A 19,475-nucleotide genomic window follows, 5' to 3' on the forward strand; every position below is an offset into this window, starting at 1 on the left:
CTTCCTTCCTTCCTTCCTTCCTTCCTTCCTTCCTTCCTTCCTTCCTTTTTTCTTTCTTTCTTTCTTCTTCCTTCCTTCCTTCCTTTTTCCTTCCTTCCTTCCTTCCTTCCTTCCTTCCTTCCTTCCTTCCTTCCTTTTATCTTTCTTTCTTCTTCCTTCCTTCCTTCCTTTCTTTTTTCTCTTTCTTTCTTCTTTCTTTCTTTCCTTCCTTCCTTCCTTCCTTCCTTCCTGGTGGAGACTTTGTGATTTCTTTATATAATAAGATCATGTTATTTGCAAATGGGTGATTTTACTTCTTCCTTCCTGATTTGGAAGCTTTTTATTTCTTTTTCTTGCCTGATTGCTGTGGTAGGACTTCTAATACTATGTTGAATAAAAGTGGTGAGAGTGGACACCCTTGTCTTGCTCCTGATCTTATAGCAAAAGCTTTCAGCTTTGACTACTGAATGTGATATTCGCTGTGGGCTTGTCATAAATGGCCTTTATTATGTTGAAGTAAATTCCTTTTATACCAAATTTATTGAGAGTTTTGAATTTTAAGTTCTTTTGCATGTAAGTCCTCCAAGTCCCTGGGTAAGTGCTCAAATGTGACCTGAGTAAGAAAACGCTGACATCGGCAGCCAAGGTGACATTGTGTTTTGCTTTTATTCTGTGAATGAACTGGCACTAAATGCTGTCCCTCCATAATTCTTCCTAACCCCATTGGAGAAGACTCTGGGGCCAGATTCTCCTTCCTGGTTCCAAGGTCCCTGGGTGACTCCTTATGCCCGTACAAAAACTAGGACAAAGAGGTCAGGGGGGACACTCCTGTGGCCCAGGTGTCCGTCTCTGCCTGGCTTGCCCACGCCCTGATGGAGGATAAAGCCAGGGCTAGAGCTATTGAGGTGGATGGGGAAGCTGGAAAGAACCGAAGGAAGCCCAGATTGGTGATTCCACTTATTTGCAAGATCATGGCTCACTGCTCCATCCACTATCCCATGGATCTGCTGCCTCTTCTTCCCCTGGATGCTGCTACTGCTTCCAGGCCCCAGCCTGCACCAGCACAGGTGAGCAAGGGTTCTGCCCTTTGGGGACTCATGAGTCCTGCAGGACTCCTCCAGCTCTTTCCAGGGGTTCCAAGTCCTGCATTCCTTCCATAGTGCCTAGGAGCTCCATTCCTCAGCCCTTCATAGGGGCCCCACTCATGCACCCCTCTCAGGGCCCAGGAATCCCTCAGCCTTGCCAGGGGCCCCGAGCCCCCCCCCCCCCCCCCGTACACATTCCAACCTCCTCCTGCCATCTGCAGCTCTCCCAGCTGCTGGCCTGTGATCCTGAGCTGACCCTTCACTCCGTCCATCCTTGGGGACTGAGATGAAATCACGAGAGGGGATATGGGAGGATGAGAGCAAAATGGGTAGAGGGAGCTGAGCCTGAGGTTGGGGGAAGCACATATTGTCTCTTGCTCATCCACCCCAGGAGTCACTCTTGAAGGGTCCCCTCTGTAGCTGCTCATTTCTGAGGTGCACAGAAGGACACATGCACAGAGAAAGAAACAGACACCATAAGCACAGAGACACACAGGCATGGAACCTCACACAGCCTCCTCTGGGGACTCAGGTATGGGGCTCGTGGACAGACTCACACACAGACCCACACTGCAGACATAGACACCCTGAGAGGAACTCTCTCTCTCTCTCTCTCTCTCTCTCTCTCTCTCTCTCTCTCTCTCACACACACACACACACACACACACACACACACACACACACAGTTGTGGATCAGAAACACCCAAAGTGAGAGCAAATTCACACATGCAACCAATACCCACACAGACACATAACACAGATACACACAGATACTCCCACAGGGACACATGTACCCAAAAGATACAGGTAGTACAGTCACAGATACAGAGATTTGCACAGTGGATATATGCTCATTCAGAGACACAGACACAGATACACATGCATACAGACAAACAACAGAGAAAAATGATGAGGGAGCATAAGGCAAGCTGCCAGGCCTTAAACCCCTGCCTCCACGCCCAGGTGGGATATGTGTGCTATCCCCTGGGCACTCCTGGCTGCCCAAGAACAAAGGAAAAGGGAAAAACAAATGGTTAACTGATGGAGATCATAGTCCTGCAGGGCCTGTCTCCAACTATTTACAAGTATCTTAGTAAATCATGAGAAAAAGGCAATCTTATTAGTAGACTAACCTCCAGAAATCTATGGACTTGGTTTCCTAGAACCCAAACATCATCCCTCTATAGTGATGTAGGAAACAAAGGCAGAAGGAAATTGCAGAGAGAATGAAATTTCCTTATACCCTGCAGCCCATTGACAGATACTTGAAGCCTGCAGACTGAAACATTTCTCCAGGAACTCCCTTTGCCTTGATGCTAATGCTTTGGTAGAGGGCAAACAACCCTAGTTGGACAATAGATAGGCCTCCAGTATCCTGGGAGTCTTCTTCAGCATATGAAAGTCTTGTTGGAAACTTCCCTGGACTTGACCTCGCCCCAGCTCCATATATAACTAGTCTCTCCTCATGGTGCCTGGCCAGCTCTTTGGCCAAGAGTCCTGTCCCAGAGCTTTAATGAAATCACCTTTTTGCACCAAAGATGACTTCAAGAATTCTTTCTTGGTCATCAGCTCCAGATACTACGAACCCCACTGTCACCCAAAACCTCGTCAGAAAACATAAAAACAACCAAATAACAGGAAATTCATGTCCATAGTCAATATACCCACAGACACAGAACTCAGACTCACAGGTGCATAATGTAGATTTCTCTCTCTCTCTCTCTCTCTCTCTCTCTCTCTCTCTCTCTCTCTCTCTCCCCAGGACAGTTCTGGCATTCCAGTATAGGCCATTACAAGAAGAAGAGGTGCACAGACCCTGGCATGACCCGTCCCATCTAAGTTGTCATGGAAGGGGGGGTTTTCCTGGTTCCAACTCTGGGCTGGGCATCTGCCCCATGTCAGTGCTTTATGGAGGGTGGTGCCCAGGCCTGGATTCCAGAGAGTGGCCAGGGTAGGGTGGCCACAGGGACAGGGGCACAGGGTAGAGACAGGGTACACTTAGAGTGGGGGTGTTGCATGGGGCCAGGTCAAGTGAGGGAGACAGGTGAGCCTCTACAGAATCCTTGGGTGTGTCAAAGTGGCTGTGCCCTCTCCCACAGCAATAATAGCACTAATGGCATCATCAGGACTCATATATGATAGCATCATCATCACCACAGAGATGAATGACCATCAGCCTGAGGTGTAGGAGCCGGGCTGTGACCTTGCCCTCTGGTTTGGCCTCAGCTTCCTACTGAGGAAGCCTGGCCTCAGCTCCAGGCTGACCTGGAGCAAAGCTGGGCTATGGGTCCAAGCATCTTTGTGGCCCCTGCTCCCTCTGGAGTCTCCAGGCCTCAGCTTCCTACTCTCCCAACATCCCCTCCCAGACCCAAGTCAGCAGTGAGCCTTTTCTCAGCCTGGGTCCAGCCTTCCCCTTGAGCGCTCTGAGCCTGGTTCCCCATCTGTGCAAAGGGTTAGAGATGGTACTGCTGCTGGGTCCTGAGCGGTGATGTCTGCAAAGGCAAAGGCTTGGCACAAGCCTGAAACTGGAGGGAACTGTGGTTTTCACCTTTGTTGCCATTAACAGCTGTGCAACTTTTAAGGCACCAGACTGGGAAGACACATGCCCCAGGGAGGTGATAACGCTGATATCAACTAGTGCTCAGCACGTGGCTTCCTCTTGTCCTCATCACAGTTCTGGACACAGACATGGACACTCCCAATCCAGCCCAGGCTCACACAGCTGGTAAGCAGCATACTGGATCTCAAACTCTAGGCTCCTGGCCTTCCCCCAGGGGCCACAAAAGGCTTCCCAGATGGGAGGCTGACATTGCCTTTGGGGACACCTCCATGAATGATTTCACTTGTTCAAGGCCGCCAAAACTCTGTTCAATGCCTCTTCTTTCCCTGGTCCCTGCTCCAGTTATAATCAGGGTGACCCTGGCCACCCTTCATGGAATTTCCTAGGCCCCCTTATAGTCAGGGCCTCTCTTGCATTCACTTTTGGGCCAGTCAGACTCCACCCCCTCTGTAGCTGGCATCTCCTTGTATAACCAGGACAGCCCAAAACTGATGCTCTTTAGGCAGGTAGCAGGATCTAAAGGGAATGTAACACTATTGGTTTTTTCACTCCTGTTTTGTTTTTGTTTTGGTTTTCGTTGTTTCTTTACACTTAGCTTGGAGACCTTGCTTTGCTATTTTAGCAGTGCCAGAGTGGTTCCTGTTACAACTAATTTACATAAAAATAAAAGTGAAGGGATTTAGAAAAATGATTTTCAGATGGGTAATCATGGAGTCAATCATGTAGAGAAACTGTTTAGGAAGCTCAGCTCAGGACAGAGCCCAGGAGAGATGATCACAGTAGGTTTGTCTAGGCCCCTGGGTCCCTGGACCCTGCCCACCTGCTTGGCCCTCCCCGCCCAGCACACCTGGCCTGCCAACAATCTGGGTGTTGTCCCGGGTCCCCCAGGAGAGACGTGGATGAACTATTTCTCTTAAAATGCTTTCATTCCTGGAGATCGCAGGAGATCCCTATTGAGTCAGCTGGATTTCTTCTCTGACGACCCCCCCCCCCCATAAGTTCATAATGTACAACCCATGCCAATAGGTAGGAGGGTCACACAGATAAGTGACAGATCTACCACTGTTTGTGGTGTTAAAATATCTAGGTGAATTAGAGATGATTTGGGGACCAGACAATCTTCTCCCACCAATATTCCAGGATATTCCAGGCCAGGAGACAGTTTGGATTACAATTTTATCATGCTCCTATAATTGAGGTCAAATATAGTTCTGTTTCTTTGGGATTTCTTGACTCATATTCTACTTCTAGAGGAACGTCTCAATTTCTAAACATATGGGAATTTCTAGTTAACTATTTATTAGTGATTTCTAGCACATTCTATTACCAAAACATGCTTTGTGTGATTTCCTTCCTCTTAAATCATTTCATTCCTTTGAAATTTCCCTGATGGCCATAATAAATAGGGTGAATGTTTGTAACTGTATCCCCTGTGCCTAAAGTGAATGTGTCCTCTACAGTGTTATGTACATGTGGACACATGTATAGATATAGCTGTGGGATTCAGATGGTTTGCTATCCTGGTCGCTGTCTTATGGATGTTCTATCTGCTTTGACTTACTGAGAGAGGGTTAAACCTTCCTGTCTGCTTGCGTATTTGATTGTTCATGCAGTTCTGTCCCCCTTTGCTTTCTTTGTTGTTCAGCTATTGCCCATGGGGTATTGGAGTTCAGAAAGGAAGGAGAGAGCACTCAGAAGAGGTGACAGGGAGCTGGGTTTCCTTCAGGAAGCCAGAAGGTCGGCCAAGTTTCCAGAGAGGAACTGTTGTTGGGATGGCACGTGGTGGTGCACCAGGTGGAAAGCAGCTTTTTAAAAATGAGGTCACATGGGGTGTCTGTATTGCTCTACCAGGGCTGAGGGCAGCTGGTTGGTCGACAAAGAGTATAAAGGTTCCGGGTTGCTAAGGCAACACCCAGAAAGGTGAGGGCTTGGAAGAAGAAGGATCTTCCTCTCCTCTACCTGCTCCTGAGAGTCCACTTAGCCTGCTGTTTGTGTCCTGCTCACCTAGTCATTTACTGACCTGCTAACCTACTAACCTGTCTGAACCCTCCTCCCTCCCCTCTTGTAGTTGATCTGATCCTGGTACTGTCTCTGACCCCCTTCTTCTCCTGACACTCCCCGTCCCTAAACCCACCCCATTTTTATACTCCTCCCGCATCCCCAGTTACCACTCTCCCCCCTTTCCTACCCCTTCCCACTTCTCCCTTGCCCACCTACACCCCATCCCCCATGTCCACTTCCTGCCTGGAACCCTAGAGTCCCCGTAAAGGACCGGGACAGGAAGGTGCAGAGGCTGTTTTTCTGGTGTCCCGGTTACCCAAACACAAATGTGAGTAAAAATGTGGATTCTTCCTTCCTATTGGGTTCTTTCACACTGTGGTTAAACAACAGATTTTCTATGGGGATTTTGATGGGAACTTCAGAAGAACTTCATTTCTTCCTGAAGACTGAGGACTTCTCTTCGGGTTTCTCCACCAGCCTGAAGTGGTTGTGGCCACAGCTGTCCACATCAAGTTGTGGGTCCTGTCTGTGCTGCTTGGTCCAAAAAGAGAAGTGTTGAGAGGATGTAAGCCTGAACACAGTAGGTTTATAGTGTCAAGAAGGAAGGATTTGTGAAGATACTAAAAGCGATTGAGCTGATTGACTGAAATAGGTGTTTCTATGATGTGTGAATTATTTCATTAAAGTTGTTTTTTAAAATGTCAAAGACTCTTCTTTAATAGGAACTATGGGTATGGGACTGGCTCCTGGAAGCCCTGTTAAGACCCTGCTTCAACTTTGTAAGCTTAGGGTCCATCTTATATGTAGGTTGTTTTCCTATCAGCACATTGTTCATATTTGTGAAGTTTGGTAGCCCTGGGAACAGTGATAACTGGATTGGTGTTAGTACTAGAGTGTTAAACACTGAAATGTCTTTGGGCTCTGTACTTTGTGGTTTGTTGACTTTTAGCAACTTCTGAGTCATCCCTTTGCCTCTGGTCTTGGAAGCTTCCCCCAGGGACTCTGTGTCCAACTGTGTCGTTGGGAGCCTCATAAGCCCAGCAGAAACTAAGTGACTGCATCTTGCTTGGACACTTATGATAGGAAAATCACTTGGAGCAACATGATCAGGAAGTGAATAAATTGCTGTCCTTTCTTTAGCTAAGTATGTGCAGAGTGTTGATATACTCAAAACAAGAAGGGTTTTGAATGTCCTTAGGATTGTCCAAATAAAATGAAATACCTGGTTCCCAGTGTGACTAATCAAAATTCGTACCCCTAGGAGAGTGAGAGAGGCAGACAGACAGGGACACCATAGAGATAAGTAGACTTCTTTAGATTGGCATGTACCAGATCCTTAGAGCGGGACCTGAAAAGTCCCAGTAGTCAGGAATAACCCTAGCACTGAGGCAGAATCATTCCACACGAATGCCTCCAATCTAAATAGGATCAATTCTATTTCTTTTGAGACTGTGAAGGAGGAAAATTCTTGGTCGTCCTTATTAGAATCCCCCCCTCCCGTACCTAGGCTGCCTCTCACAGATTGGTTCAGCCCTCTCTCCCTACCTCATCTCTGAATTCTTCCACCAACTAACTTGTCTTGCATTTCCCACCTCCACCTACTCATGGCCATTGACTGTGAGAGCCTAGTGTTATTGGCCCCATTGGATCTAATCTAGTACAGTGTCAACTACCGATATCAGCAGCCAGAGAGCTGCCAGATGCACCAAGAGTGCCCACAGCTGAAGATGTTTTACCTTCATGACAAGATGGCCTGTGTCTTTGGTGCATTTGAGCCCCATGACCAACCATTGTGCTGACAGCTACTGCTTTCTTTCAGACAGTGGCTAGACAAAGACAGTGTATATTTCCCACTGTTACACATTTTTGTGACCTCATCTCTGAGAGCTGAAGATAAAAATGTTATAGATTTCAGAGGCTACTTTCTAGACATGTTCATTTGCACAAAGTTAAGCTTGGCATGTGAATTGGTATGAATTGCATTGTGAGTGTTTTGCTCCTAAAGTGCTTCTAAGTCCAGTTTTTGTAGAACGATATGTGTTCTGGTTTTTTTGGTGACCATATCCCGGAGTTTTGTATTCTTTTATTTACTTTTTTAACAAATTTTTTAATGTTAATTTATTTTGGAGAGAAAGAGAGCATGAGCAGGGGAGTGGCAGAGAGAGAAGGAGACACACAATATGAAGCAGGCTCCAGGCTCTGAGCTGTCAACACACTGCTCGATGTGGGGCTCGAACTCATGGACTGTGAGATCATGGCCTGAGCCAAAGTCAGTTGCTTAACCAACTGAGCCACCCAGGTGCCCCTGTATTCTTTTAGAGATCAATATTCAGAGTTGCTATTGATTGATTTTGGCACAATACCATGAAATAGAAACATGAATTCCTTTCACGGGCTATTTGGTGATGTGTGTTCCGGTAACTTAAAATCCCACAGATATTATCAAAATATACAAGATCACCTGATTATGCAAATCTTTTCGTACCTCAGAAATCTGACATTTTGAGCTGTGATTCAGAATCAAAGTGAACATTGAAAGAAAACATCAAAAAGTGAAGAATAATGTGTAATTCCTCTTCTTGGAAAAACAGTCCCATATTATTATAATAGCAGTTGCCCGTCTCTCTCAGATATATCCGTATCTGTAAACATCTTTCTCTAGAACAATCTCATTTGTATCTCTAGTACATTTTGTGTTTTTACTTTCTTCTATTCTTCCATGAATTTTGGGCATAGTTTGGAGATATTCCAAAGGATTTTATCCAGCTACTTCGTGAATGTACAATAGAAGTCATTGACTTCTTATCTACTATAAATTTGCATTTTCTTAATTTTTCTATTTTACATTGGCTTACAGATTCTTCCTATTAAAACACGGTGGCAATATGTTTGTCAGCAAAATAAAACTTCTCAGTGTTGCCTATTACATCTTTCCTACAGCTTCAGTGTCGTATGCTTTGTATAGAATAACAACACATTTTTAAAGAATACAATTCGTTGATATTTGACATATGTAAGCAGCAATGAAACCATGACCACAGTAAGATAGCAAATACAGTCATCACCCCCGTAAGTTTGTTCCCGCTCCTTTGTAAGCCATCTGTCCTCTCGCTCTTCCATGAGGAGACATTTGAGAGGAGTGCTTATTATCCTCCCGGAGGCTGGTAGAGGGTTTATAAAGACGATTCTTTATGACAGATATATTGTAAACGTCTTTAAGATTCCTCACCATCTCCAATATTATTTCAGCCTGTCCATATTTTGCCTGACCATTTCCCTCTTGGCTCTGATGTGTTTGAAATTCTCTGGAAGCATGACATTATTACTGCCTCCATGGGAACTTGTGCTTGTCTATTTTACCTCCGGTGAACTGTTTTTGCTGTGAGTATACTAAAGTACTTTATACATAGACTTGTAATCATAAGTAAGCAGAAAATTTTATAATAGCTGGACCTTTTATATGCACTCAATATTACAAATTTCCCTCTAATACGTTCAATTTTCATTATCATTTAGACTCAATACGTTAAAATTTCTGTAGAAATGTCTTCTTTGACTTATATGCACTTTTAAAAAATGTTTTATTTATTTTTGAGACAGAGAGAGACAGAGCATGAATGGGGGAGGGTCAGAGAGAGGGAGACACAGAATCTGAAACAGGCTCCAGGCTCTGAGCTGTCAGCACAGAGCCCGACGTGGGGCTTGAACTCACGGACCGCGAGATCATGACCTGAGCCGAAGTCGGCCGCTTAACTGACTGAGCCACCCAGGCGCCCCGACCTATGTGCACTTTTTATTTTTTTTTTTATTTTTTATTTATTTTTAATTTTTTTTTCAACGTTTATTTATTTTGGGGACAGAGAGAGACAGAGCATGAACGGGGAAGGGGCAGAGAGAGAGGGAGACACAGAATCGGAAACAGGCTCCAGGCTCTGAGCCATCAGCCCAGAGCCTGACGCGGGGCTCGAACTCACGGACCGCGAGATCGTGACCTGACTGAAATCGGACGCTTAACCGACTGCGCCACCCAGGCGCCCCACTATGTGCACTTTTTAAAAATTCAACTATAATTAACATTCAGTGTAATATCAGTTTCCATATGGTTCAGTGATTTCATGCATTTCTCATGCTCATCACAAGTGTACTCTTGATCTATTTCACCTCTTTCAGCCATCCCCCACCCAACTCCCCTCGAATCAGTGTGTTTTTAAAGAGAAGGTTGTTGTTTAATCTCATTTTTTTTTTTGTCATTGTCCAACTAAGAACTTTTTGTTCTTGACGTCTAGTTTGAGTCATTTGTGGTCTGAGAACATACTTCCTATGATTTCCTTTACTTTGTTCAGATCTCTCTGTGACGTCCCAAATACCTGCTGTAATTTTATAATGTCTTCAGGGAATGACTCTGGTCAAGGAAGCACTTTTTGCACTTTCTGGAAACGTTTATTTTCATTTCTGTTGTTGCTTGTGTGGTTTCTCTAGCCATGTCCCACTTCTTTTCTGATTTGAAAACCTTCGTTGTTGGTGATGTTGGAAAAATCATAGGACCTGATTTGATAGAATTGTTTGTCAGTTCAGGAAATAGCCAACTGCAGGAGACATTTCTCCAGTGTTTCTGGTGAGTCAGAGGCATCTTTTAGTCCAAAGATTTTACCTTTAGTTTTGTTTTGTCTGAAACTCTGAAACAATTTGTGGTTCTGGACTTTATTATGGCTATTGGACTTGGCAAAAAAGAATTGCAAGTAAATGGTGCATTGGTTATTAATTGAAAATAAGTCTGCCATTTCCATTATTGAAGATAAGTAGTTTGGTATCTGTTTAATAGAATGGAAACAGAGCTTTTGGTCAAAAATAAGATGTCTACCTTAATTCTCTTCTGTAGAAATGGTTGTTGAAATATCAGCAAGTAGAAAGGAAATTCTTTCTATAGGTTATTCTACTTCTAAGTTTGTAGTATGCTAGGCCACGGCTACACTTTTCTAGAGTGTCTCCTGATGCAGAGGAAATAAAAACAAAATGAAAGTATTGGGGCTACATCAAAATAAATCGCTCCTGCTCAGTGATGGAAACAATCAACAAAACTGAAAAGCAACTTACTAAATGGGAGAAGATATTTGCAAATGACATAGCTGATAAAGGGTTAGTGCCCAAAATATACGAAAAAAATGATACAACTCAACAGCCAAAAAACAAAGAATACAACTTACAAATGGGCCGAAGTCACAAACAGACATTTCCACAAAGAAGACATTCAAATGGCCAACAGACACATGAAAAGATGCTCAAAATCATTCATGGTCAGGGAAATGCAAATCAAAACTACCGCGTGATATCACCTTACACCTGTCAGAACGTCTAAAATCAATAAGACAAGAAAAAAACTAGTGTTGGCGAGGATGTGGAGAAAAAGGAACACTCATGCACTTTTGCTGGGAATGCAAATTGCTGCTGCCATTTTGAAAAACAGTATGGAATTTCCTCAGATAATTGACAATAGAACTAATTTGTGATGCAGTAATTGCACTACTGGGTATTTACCCAAAGAATACAAAAGAAAAAAAAAAAAAACTATTTCTAAAGGATATAAGTACCCCTGTGCGGGATAAGCTTAGGAATCCCCTGGGCTTACACCAATGGGTTAACAAGGCACAAAGAAATACAAAGTCAATATAATACTCACACCCGAGTTTGGGTAAACCAGATTGGCACTCCAAGAATAGGGGGGTTCAAAGACACCCTGAGAATAGGGAGGAAAAAAGGTGCCAGGAATAGGGAGGTGCAAAAGTACCCCAAAATAGGGAGGGGGTGCTGAGCCCCCAAAATATATATAGAGAGGCAAAGGACTGAAATAGAAATGGCGCAAAAGTGGCCAATACACAGAAATAACAAGATTAGATATTCAGGGTGAAGGCACCCCAAATTTATTACTATAGCAGAAAGCTGCTTTCCTAGGAGAATAGGGCCAGGATAGTTACATTGGTGAATTGGACTTAGGACCACTGCGATGCAGGCAAAGCAGCCCAGAGTGGAGATGGTTAACAAAAGAAAAGGTGGCTTATTAACCCTGAGGTTAGTCTCCCTATCTCTCTCATACCCTAGGCTGGCAAAGATAAACAGGCACAGCACCTCCTGTCTGCTGTTAACAACCATCTACCCATCTTCCCGGTGTCTGGGTTTTGTTTTATGTTGACCCAAACCCCAAACACTGTATATCTTCAAAATCCACTTTTTCCCCCCCTCACATCCACAAGATAATGTTCCTAGTTTCTGTGTCTCTTCACGTTTGCAAGCCTTCTGATCTGAATAAATATGGGGCAAGGACCCTTATTCGGGGCTCTTGTCTTTTTCCGGGACATTAGCCATCTCTCGTTTGAATCCTGCATCTGCTCTTTTGCTGGCCAAAAGAGAACTTTAGACTTAGAGTCTATGACACAGCCCTATATTTACTGCAGCGTTATTTACAATAGCCAAATTGTGGAAGCAGCTCAAGTGTCCATCCATAGATAAGTGGATGAAGAAGAGGTGATCTATACATTAACACACACACACACACACACACACACACACACACACACACGAATATTACTCAGCCAAAAAAGGAATGAAATCTTGCCATGTTCAACAACACGGATTGATAGAGAGGATATTATGCTAAGTGAAAGATAAATACCATATGATTTCACTTATATGTGGAATTTAAGAAACAGAACAAATGAGCAAGGGGGGGAAAGAGAGACGAACCAAGAAACAGATTCCTAACTTTAGAGAGCAAAGTGATGGTTACCAGAAGGGAGGTGGGTGGGGGGATGGGAGAAATAGGTGATGGGGATTAAAGAGTAAGTACACTTACCAGGATGAGCCCTGAGTGACGTACAGCATTGTTGAATCCCGATATGTGCACCCGAATCAAATATAACATTGTATGTTAACTATACTAGAATTGCAACACTTACAAAAATAATTTATTTTGCTGAACCACCCTTTATTATAATACCACATTGGATTATGATTTTGACATTGTCGTCACAAGCTATACTTTTATTAAAAAAGTATTGTTTCCACATCAAATTTAATTTTCTTTATCCCTCTTCTAGGTAGAGTCGAGTATATGAAGGTAACATTTCAAGCTTCTATTTTCCTTGTAATCTACTGTTTTTAAATCTCTTTTTAAAAGATTCGAAAGCCTGACGTGGAGCTCGATCTCACAAAGCATGAGATCATGACCTGAGCCACAATCAAGAGTTGGATGCTCAACCGACCGAGCCACCCAGGTGCCCTTTAATCTTTTCTTAATACAGCTGTTCACTGTGGTTTCTCATTCAGCTAGAAGTAAAGGCATTGACTTATCAGGTCTAGTTAGCCCCTCAACTCTTTACAGTGACTTTTCCTTGTTTGCATCCTAAGTGACAACACAGATTGAGTTGCCACCAACTGAGACAGGTGACCAAGTAGAGGAAAAAATCAGACAATTAGAGAGAAGCGGATGAGTTTAACTCTTGTCAGAAATGTTTAAGAATCCAGTGGCAGGAGTATTTTGGCATGACTGGCCTACTGGGGGAAATGTACAAATTAAGGCTCCATCTGAGCCTGTAACGAAGCTCAAGGCTTAGAGAAGGGGTCAGATATTGCCAGGCCACGTGTGTGTCCCTAGAGTGGTTTAGACATGTGTTATGAGTCTTGGGTGGAGAGAGCCTCTAATGCCAGTGGAGAGTGAGTGGAAGTGAATGAGATGCAAAATTGGGCTAATGGATTGTGTATGGGCTTCACGGACTGGGCTGATTAAGTGACCCGGCATATAGTGGGTCCTCAAATGCTGGTGTTGCTATGGGGAATACAGCACTGCTGGTATAGAGAAAGGTGGCCTCAGGGCAGCAGAGCTCTCACATTGTACAAATAGCAGGTAAGCTTGTAGTTTGGGACCGAACAATAGAATTCAATGCCTGTCAAAAGATTCTGGAGTACTGGGCCCTGTTCTAGGTGCTTTCCATGTGCTATCCACATGTAAGGTGAGTGTTTCCTGCATGCATGGTGTTTACCAGTAATACAGGTGGTAAGATTTGCATCTTGGGCTTTCACCCTCTTGTGATTTGGGGAGATGAGGAGTTATCCAGGGTTCTAGCTACTAAGTAGTAAAGCTGAGATTTTACCCAAGTGTGTTTGATTCCAAGGTCACATGCACCTGAGCATCCCACCCTGGTTCCCATGGACGGGACCCTGTGGAGCAGCAGAAAGACATTGGAGGCCTCTGAGTGCCAAACAAATGACATTTAGAATAATTTCTCTCTCAGTATTTGTTTAAATGTTTATTTACTTATTTTGAGAGACCGTGTGTGTGCACGAGTGGTGGAGAGGCAGAGAGAGAAGGAAAGAGAGAATCACAAGCAGCCTCCATGCTTTCAGTATAGAGCTTCACATGGGGCTCATTCCCACCAACTGTGAGACCATGACCTGATCCAAAATCAACTGATCAGGAGCCCAGGAGCCCGACTCTCTTGTTATAGTTTTTGTTGTTGTTATTGTTGTTGTTATTGTTATGTATGTATGTATGTATCCATTTATTTAAAAGATTTATTTATTTTTGAGAGGGAGTGTGGGTGCAAGTGAGGAGGGGGCAGCGGGAGAGGAGGACAGAAGATCCAAAGCAGGCTATGTGTTGACAGCAGTGAGCCTGATATGGGCTGGAACTGGTGAGCAGTAAGATGATGACCAGTACTGAAGTTGGATCTCAACTGACTGAGCCACCCAGGAGTCCCTTTCTTTATTTTTAAAGTGTGAGTGAAAGTGGGGGGAAACCTGGAAGAAATTAGGTAGGTTATTTTTTCTTTTTGACTTTTGTTTTTAAAGTAATTGCACTGATTTGTTTATTTGATCATGAAAGAGAATATAAGTATGTAGGATACTTGATTTTTCTCCATTTCTCCTCTGGTGATGTCAAAGAAATTTGAACTGTTCATATATTCTAAGAATAATCTTGCTTAATGATGGCATATTATTAAGGACACCTGGGTGGCTCAGTCGGTTGTGTATCTGACTTTCAATTTTGGCTCAGGAAATGATTGCAGGGTCATGGGATTGAGCCCTCCCTTGGACTCTGCACTGAGTCTGGAATATGCTTAAGATTCTCTCTCTCCCTACCCTTCACCTACTCATGTGTTCTCTCTCCTGAAAGAAAAAGAAAGAGAAGAGAAGAGAGAGGAGAGAGAGGAGAGAAAGAGAGAAAGAAAAATAAAATGCCACTAACTAAAACTTGCTTTCTTCAGGGACCACAGTAATGCCAAAATGTTATATGTGACCAAAGTGCCAGGTCATGTGCCTTTCTGTTGAACAATGGGTAATTTGATCTTACTGGTTTTGGTACTAATCTTAAGAGATGGCTTTTTTATCTTTTTGGTTAATTGAGACCAAATTTCTGAGAAGATTAAGTACTACATGAAGGAAAATGCAAAACGTACAAAAAAAAAAATCCATTTGTGAACAGCAGGTATAACCACCCCCCGCCCTTTTTTTTTTTTTTCATTTTCATGATTTCATCTGGAATTGTGTTCACTTATGGTTCACTGATGTTACCATCTCCTCTTTTATCTTGATGTCCCATTTCATTCCATTCTCTACCAGGCTAAATTCAAAGCAATGATCACATATGTAAAATACCACATCCTTTATTTCTGTAATGACTTACCCACAAGAGATAGGTTTTTATGTCAGCATAATTAATATTTTTGAATTCTGAATCCTTTATTACATATTTGTGTAGATCAATGGAGCAAAGAAATGTGCTCAAGAAACTGTGTGGCAAAATAATCTTCCCTCTTATGAAGCACATAGATATAAAAATCCCTTCTTTGTCCTGGGGCACCTGGGTGGCTCAGTTGGTTAAACATCCAACTCTTGGTTTCAGCTCGGGTCATGATCTCATGGTTCATGAGTTTGAGCCCTGTATCAGGCTCCATGCTGATGGTGGGGAGCCTGCTTGGGATTCTCTCCCTCTGTCTCTGTCTGCCCTTCCCCTGCTTGCTCGCTCTGTCTCTCTCTCAAAATATAAATTTAAAAAAGTATTAAAATCCCTTCTTTGTCCTTTAAAAATGGATGGAACTGGAGGGTATTATGCTAAGTGAAATTAGTCAGTCAGAAAAAGACAAAAATCATACGACTTCACTCATATGAGGACTTTAAGAGACAAAAACAGATGAACATAAGGGAAGGGAAACAAAAATAATATAAAGACAGGGAGGGGGACAAAACAAAAAGGACTCATAAATATGGAGAACAAACTGAGGGTTGCTGGAGGGGTTGTGGGAGGGGGGATGGGCTAAATGGGTAAGGGGCATTAAGGAATTTACTCCTGAAATCATTGCTTCACTATATACTAATTTGGATGTAAATCTTAAAAAATAAAAAAAAATAAAGTTAAATTATAAAAAATAAAAATAAAAATGGAAGTAAAAGTAAGGAGTAAGTATTCCTGATGACTATGTGTTTTGTTGAAGAATAACCATGAGACACTTGAGCGCACTAATGAATTTTTTAATGACATCATTCCAAGTGCTCATGCTTTGTTGCAATCTGAGAGAAATCAGAATGTCAAGAATCAGGGCTTCCTGAGTTACCATAGTTTGATGTTTGAGCCCTTTTTGTCATTGGGTCAATTGAGCCCCTTAACCTTCCGTGCTGTTCACTGCTGTTTCAAGCAGTAACACCACAGTACCTCTTTTAGGTAGGAGTGAAGCAGAATTTGTTTTCATAACCCTGGCGTAATTTTTATATCATTCAGTGCTGCCAGGAGAGAGCACTAGAGGCCTCTCACCATGTTGAACAGTTGTGTTCCTCTTAATTCAGAGAATTTTGAAAGTGAATCTCGTGACAATATTTCTCTTCTGTAAAGAAAAGTCATTCATTGGAGCTGTATGGCTTGAAAGATTTTACACTTTCTTCGCTTTTTCATTGTCATCCAGTCACAGTTCCATTGTCTCGAAACCAAGATAGTTGCTCTGAAACACTGACACCTTCCACCATTCTCTTCATCCTTTATTTCTTATGTGTCTGGCTTTTCTCTTTGGCCCAAATTGGACCGACTGTTTTTAATGATACAGGGACTGACTGTGGGGTATGTTCTATTGACAATGCTTCTTTGTGACACATTGTCCAGTGTTTGTTTGGAAAGCCTAGTACACGTTTTGTTTCTATCTTACTTGCAAATCAGGGAAAGGAAAAATCTACAAAGAACTTGAAAGGTGCTATTTTAGTAAACATTTCAGAAGTTTCAGAAGTAAATTCCCTCTATTTCGTGCAGGATTTCCATTGTACACTTTAGCTTTGAAGAAAAACAAATCTTCATGTCTTAGAATATTTGATTTATATGTTATCTACTGAGTGATCTTCTTCTTGGGAAGAAGTCACGAGAGAGAATGTTTTGCTCAGGTTCACCTCTCCCTTAACGAAGTTGATACCAGCGAAGTGAAATCGAAGTCTGAAAAGCTGCCTCTGCAGAAAGAAAATACTCAACTTAAGATCCAAAAGAATAAGGTAACAAAATTTACTATCAAATGTTATATAAATCAGAGAACTGAACATCATTACTTTCTTTTTAAGTTTCTCTTCTTTAACTGGGGTAAAATACATGCATTAGAAAGTTTCCCATCATAAACATTTAAGTGTACATGTTAGTATTGGGAAGTACATTCTCTATACTGTACGTTCTTCTATAGTCATTCCACCTTTCTCAAATCTGTCTTAAAGTCAGGAGATACTACTGCACGCATCAAGGATTCGATGCAGGGAGTCTTGACGTCTAATAATGTAACCTGGAATAGGTGTTGCTTTGGGGTCGGGGGCGGGGGAGAAAACTGCACTTGATAGAATGAGTTTGCTCTGGGAAGGTAAAAAGTGGCTCCCTGCCTTGGGAATCTTGTCCCTTCTCCTCTCCCCCCTCATGGCCACACTCGTGGGAACAGGTGTGCACACTCAGGTAAACTGTTTTATGCTTGACAGGCAGCGAAAGGGAACTGGGGGACAACTGTGATGCACTTAGGAGTGTGAAAGGGGCAAAGGACGCCAAATGGGACACACTGAAGAAGAATGTAGACATTCGTGATGGAATGTGTGGACAAAGACAGAAGCTCACAGAAGAGTAAGACTTTCAGGAGTTGTTACAAACACTGTTGTAGAACAAATGTGTCAGATAGTGGGGATAATTTGCTTTCTTTGAGCACATTTAACACCAACCATACTTTTACCCTAGTAATCAGTAAAGAATTGTGTTTCTCCCTTCTGCCTTGATTTCTGTGATCTGCATCTTCCTTCACTTTGTGGAAACCTCGGGTTTCATTTTCATTGTCCTTTACATTTCAGTCCCATTGTGGTGACATGACTGCCATATGTGTATATATTTGGTTGAACTCTAGACATTGGGTAGGAAATATTGGGAGGAGAATTCAGGTGTACTGTGATGGTATCTTGCTGTAGATGATATGGGAGTTTATATCTGGTAGGAGATCAGGGGTGCCAGCATTACTGAAACCTGTGAACTCAGTTTTCCTTCCCTTCCCTTCCCTTCCCTTCCCTTCCCTTCCCTTCCCTTCCCTCCCCTCCCCTTCCCTTCCCTTCCCTTCCCTTCCCTTCCCTTCCCTTCCCTTCCTATCCCTTCCCTGCATTCCTTTTCCAGGAGACAATATTCTGAAGGTGGGCAATTCACATCATTTTCTTTTCATCAGTGTATTTTACATTCTTCTCAACTGGTGTCTTTGAGGCAGGTGGCAGGAGTTCCCTCGTGAACTGTAGAAATATCCAGGAGGTCATTGTACAGTGTTTAATGACATGTGACCAAGAAAGATGTCTCTATGGCAATGTCATGGCCCGAGCCTTGATTGAAAGTTCAGGGCTCTTGGGAGAAATCAGTCAAGTCAGAAACCCCTGTGCCATCCTTATGTGTTTAGTTGTGATGAGTTGGCCAGGCTTAGTTTTGTACACTGAAAAGAAATACACTTATGCCGTCCCAATCACAAGAGCCTGAGACTGGGAGGGCACTTAGTGCATCTCATGTGGGCTTTTTATATTTATGTGATGTGTTGATGAGTAGGAATAGATAGCTGTGAAGAGAAGCTCGGAGTTGCCAAAGACTTTCCAGCACGCTGGAGTTTGAGTTTGTTTAGTCCCTTAATAGGGGGCGTCAATGCTTCCCCCTGGTTGTGTTTGTGGATCTGTGCATTTACGGGGAAGGGGAGAGGGGACACTTGAGTCCTGCCTTCAGATTTCACGGAGGGAAGAAAAGCAGAATTTCACATGGGCTACCAGGTAATGTATGTTTCTTTCCACTCGTAGGGAGCTGGGACTGAAAGAATGGGAGCAGGTGGAAGGGGAGAAGCAGCTGTCAGTTACAGAGGGGAAAGTGAAATTAGCTGCAGAAGAGCTGTGGAACTGCAAGTGAGTGCAGCTCCTACCAGCAGCTCATGCGACAGCCATTGAATTAGTTTGAAACCTTGTATAGTGTTTAGACCCAAATAGCACACAAATATACACAAACATTCAGGAGACATTCACTTCAAGAGAGATGTGACCTTTTCCAGATGTTAAGTTAAAAATATTAACCTAAGCAAGTTAAGTAACTAAAGATTTCCTGATCCCCAATGCTGGCCAGACTATGTGGAAATGTGGTTCCTGAACATGTTTCTGGAGGTGCTGGAAATGATTACAAACCGCAGGAAGCAGTTTGGTCGAGGACAAATCACATCGACAAGTATGACCATCGCATTTTAGAGACCCACTTGTTGTAACCATGAGAAATATGATAAGGATACAAGGAAAAGAAGATTTGAACTTTACAATGAAAGATCTTCATTGCAGAATTAGGGAGCTGT

The 19,475-nt window shown here is 43.1% G+C and overlaps 2 long non-coding RNA genes across 2 annotated transcripts; both read left to right on the forward strand.

Moving 5' to 3' along the window:
- Positions 1-12,850: 12,850 nt before the first annotated feature.
- Positions 12,851-15,103, forward strand: LOC121020111 (uncharacterized). The gene is made up of 2 exons (XR_005785947.1): positions 12,851-12,893; positions 15,023-15,103. It is a non-coding gene; the product is annotated as an uncharacterized LOC121020111 (long non-coding RNA).
- A 964-nt stretch (positions 15,104-16,067) lies between these two features.
- On the forward strand, positions 16,068-19,141 carry LOC121019960 (uncharacterized). Its single transcript, XR_005785831.1, has 3 exons — positions 16,068-17,145; positions 17,611-17,749; positions 18,940-19,141. It is a non-coding gene; the product is annotated as an uncharacterized LOC121019960 (long non-coding RNA).
- The last annotated feature ends 334 nt before the right edge of the window (positions 19,142-19,475 follow it).

This window comes from Herpailurus yagouaroundi, unplaced genomic scaffold, assembly GCF_014898765.1.
Source record: "Herpailurus yagouaroundi ecotype Mexico unplaced genomic scaffold, PumYag 246, whole genome shotgun sequence".
Classification (NCBI taxonomy): Eukaryota; Metazoa; Chordata; class Mammalia; order Carnivora; family Felidae; genus Herpailurus; species Herpailurus yagouaroundi.